The sequence below is a fragment of the Chlamydotis macqueenii genome, chromosome 15 (assembly GCF_036417535.1).
Source record: "Chlamydotis macqueenii isolate bChlMac1 chromosome 15, bChlMac1.mat, whole genome shotgun sequence".
NCBI classification, from domain to species: Eukaryota; Metazoa; Chordata; class Aves; order Otidiformes; family Otididae; genus Chlamydotis; species Chlamydotis macqueenii.
Genome location: NC_141570.1, coordinates 10,237,011 through 10,241,307, shown reverse-complemented (window position 1 = coordinate 10,241,307; position 4,297 = coordinate 10,237,011).

Genomic DNA, 4,297 nt, shown 5'->3' with positions numbered 1-4,297 from the left:
TCCCTCTCTGCTCCTTCTGCCGTCAAGCGACGCCGAGCGCCGGAAACCAGCCCGCTGCCGCAAAGGCAGCTGTCGTAACGCTCTACTCCCTCTTACCCCTCCTCCCCGGCGCGCAGCGGGCCGGAGCGGTGGCTTTTAAACCGGCCCGGGGCTCGGGCGGGGCCGGCGCGGCTCGAGTGTCCCCGCGTCTAGCTGGAGGGTGCCTGGGCCGCCCTGACGGGATGAGGGAGGCCTCGCCCAAGGACGCCCCCGGCCCTCCGCGCCACCCCTGCTCCCCGTTACACCGGAACCCCCCCACCTTACACCGGGACGGGACGGGACGGGACGGGACGGGGGTCTCGGTCCGGGCACACCCCAGCCCTGGCCTGCAGGGCCGGGCAGAGCGGCAGGAGGCGGCCCCGGAGGGGTCTCCGGGAAGGCCTGCGGAGGGGCCTGGCCTGCCGCAGGTACCCGCGCAGGTGCGCTCACCGCTCGGCCGTGCGGCGGGCGGGGGAGAACGCCACGGCCGTGAACTGGGCTCTTAGAAGTAGTAATCTTTGACGCCTTGTGCAGAATTTAAGCTTTTGCTTACAACTTTTTTTTTTTTTTTTTTGTGCATACACACAGAAAAATCATGGTAGGTTGCCAGGAACGGACAATTTTAACTGTTTTTAAAAGCCTGTTCCCTTGAAGGCAGTGTATAGTCCTCAGCCTGAGGACAGCAGTTAAACGTCAGTACTGTTCAGGAGTCTGCTGTGTGCTTATTTTAACAGACTTCTCTGTGCTGTCCTTCTCAGGGTTGCTTTGGGAATCATTAGCTGTACACAAAGAAATTCCCTAAGTAAGATACATACAGATTAGAAATATAAAGCAATTACTGGCTAACAAAAAAGAACAAGCTTCTAACAAGCCACTGGATTAGGCATTAGTGTGCTCCCTACCTCCTGGTAAAACACCTTAAGTCTGCTGGCCAAACAAGCATCAAGAAAAGGGTGGGCCTCCACTGCTACCTCAGTTTTAATAACTTGTCATTGTTCATGTGGGTAATGCTGGCAACCCACTGAAGGTAACGGGGGTTTTATTCACTTCAGGATTTTATAACTTTCCACACTGATATTTTTCCTCTTGAATCCTTGTGCTACTGACAGTCCTTGTCTCAACAACCCTGCCTCTATTTGTAATTTTACTTTTCTTGTCTTTCTACAGACACGGCTCTGTCTTGCAAGTTAACAGTTCCCTCAGAAGTCTGGGCCAAGGTCGTGCAGCTAATCCATATCGTCCAAGCTGGGCTTGCTCCTTGGCATGCAGGTAGCTCAGTCCCTCAAGGAGGTCCTCGGTTAGTGACAGAACAGGGTGAAGGTCCCCTCTTTGGTGGCTCAGTGTCTTTTGATCATGTGACATCACAGTATTAGGCTAAGTTGTCATTTTACCTTCACCTTTGCCTAACGGGTTGCAGCCACCAGCAAGGTTATGAGTCCCCTTGGTGACAGCGCTCATACCTACATCCAGTCTCGCCTCTGCTGCCACAGTTTGCTCAGGGTGCAATGCTGCTGTGTATCCAGGCCTTGAGTGGTGTTACATTTTGCTTTGCTTAACAAGCCAGTGCTATTAATGAGCATTTTCCAGTTTCATCAATAATTTGTCAGTTCATGATAATAAAAGGGTTTTAAAGTAGTGAGAATCTATTTCTTGTTTAAGCATATGGAAATAAAATTTTACATATACAGGCTGCAGAGAATTATATAACATCTGTAGAGAGATAGAAATAGGTTTCATTGATGTTAAATACTTGCTCTTCAGTGACAGCAATGTTTGCATATGATATTCTAGTACATAGGTTGGTCACATCTTGTTACGGGTATCAGTAATCCATTAAAAAAAAAAAAAGTTCACTAGTTTGTAGTGACAATTGATGAGCAGCTCCTGTTCCATCCACAGAGCAAGTGGTTCTGTGGTGGGTTATTTAATTCTTGCAGCAAAGCAAATCTCTTTTCCCCGCAGGAAGCTTATTGCCAAAAGATAAGGTGTTGCAACCTTACCGGAACTTAAAAGTGTATGCATTTTTATGCACTTAGCTTTCATGGAAGAATCAAGTGTGGCATTCTCATTAAAATAACCAGCACATGCACCCTAGAACCACAAAAATTTGCCATTTATTAAGTATTAATCAGCAAACTAAAAATAAATGCATAAAATCATTTTTTTCTCCTCTGCTAATTTTAAAACAGGCGAATGTCCTCATTCTTCTTGCAAACAAGGCAGTGATAGTAATTATAGTAACCTTTTAAAAATATTTATTGCTTGTGTACGGTAATGCTTCTGAGCCTCTGGCATATCTTAGGGGGCCCTTACATTGTTTTGGAAATGGGTGAGAGGCTAAACACCTTCGTCTGAAATATGAGATTTTTGCTATGTTTTACAAGTATTTCAAGAGGGGGTATAAACTCTGTGCTCACACTATCCTCAAAGATTTGTTTGAAGAGTTGAAGTAAAATGTCCTCTGTCCCAAACTTACAAACAATGTATAAATTTTTTTATTACTGAGGACATGCTACGATAGTGTGTGTTTTATTTTCTGTAACTTATCAGATAATATAAACATTCTTGAGTAATGACAGAACTGCAAATTGCTAGTAACCCAATTTTCTAAATACCTAATTTAGTTTTCTATTCATAGTTGTATAATAGTTTGTCCCCATTTACTTCTGCTGAACCTCAAAATAGAATTATTTTTCTGAACACCTGACCTGAAAGTTTAATTGTTTTGCTCACCCTTTTTAGTTAAAGTTATCTTAGCTATGGATAGATTTCTCTTAGTGGAATATTCTTACAAAAAAAAAGCATTCATCCTTCGTTACAGTCCCAGCCTTGTTCTACAAAGGCGTTGGGAGAGGCCCATTCCCAGTTTAGTAAGTTAAGTCTTTTCAGGATCAGACTCTGCTCCAGGCCTGGAGTTGCATCACAGAAGTAAATGAAACTGGGATTGGGGCCCGTGGGTGTGGGTGCCTGCCATCCAGCAGTTTGTAAAACGTGCTGCAGGGGTGTGAAGTGATACTCAGTGACATACGGCCAGATGAATGTGGGCTGGAGTGCATCTACACATATGTGATAATTTGTGGTTTTGTTTCGACTCAGGAAACAAATGCCAGACACGCCTGATGACCAAGTGTTTGTGTGCGCTGTTGGGTAGGAACACACCTAGGGCACTTGAGAAAGCCTCTGCGTACCTCAGTCTCCATATCGATCCTGCGTGGTCAGGGCATGGCAAGCGATGCATCGGCTGCGCTGAGCTGCGGCTCCGTCCCATTCTCTGTGGGGAGCTCGTTCCCCCTGCGGATGCTTGCGGCTTGTTTTCTCGGATGATGACATCATGCTGAGATCTAGATGAGTGCGGGTGTCTAGTATTTCATGGAGTGCTTTGTCCTTGCGACACGGGCTTCCACAACACAGGCGCCTGTTCTTTGGTTGTGAAAAGAGAGCTTTCGTCTGAAAATATTGCACTGGTGTTAAATTATTACAGTCGCTGTCTCACTGCTTGCTCTTTCAGGAGAGGCCTTTGGAATAAAAATAACAATATTGGATGTAAAGCTTTTCCTTTTTTAGAACGTTTCAAGGGTAAACATGTACGTAAGCTTACAGCACGGTGGCTGATGCCGATTTATACCGTTATACTGCCGCTGTAGCTCATCAAACGCTGATGAAAGGGCTTAGCGTGGCTGACGCCTGCCAGGCCTGGGCGTGAGCATGCACGGGGGTCGCCGCTCCCGGCTTTGGGGGCCAAGGCCGGGCTGAGGTGAGGTGGGGCCGGCCCGGCCGCCCCCGCCCCCGCCCCCGGGCGCCTTTTGAAAGTAACGAAAGTTTCCAAACCTGCCAGCAGGCGCGTTCTGCGGCGCTGATTGGCGCAGCCGCCCGCGGCACGTGACCGGCAGCCAATGGGGCGGCCTGGCCGGGCCGGGCCGGGTCAGGCTGGGGAGAGCGGCGGCTGCCGGCGCGGGGCTGCGCGGTCCGGAGGCGGCGGTGAGGGAGCGGGGCTGCGCTGCGGGGCGGGCGGGCTGCGCTGCGGGGCGGGCGGGCAGCGCTGCGGGACTTCCCCCGCCGGCGGAGCGCCCGTGGTGCCGGGAGGTGAGGGAAGGGCGGTTTCGGACGGTCCCTCGTCCTGCGGTGGCAACTGGGGGTGGGTCGAGGAGACAGAGCTGGGACCCTCCCTGCCTGCGGCCGCCCGCTCTTTCCCGCGCCGTTCCTGGCGAGCCTGGATCTCCCCCTGCCCCTGGAGCCGCTCTTGCGGTTACTGGTGAGGAGGGGAGCGCGGGAGCCGTGC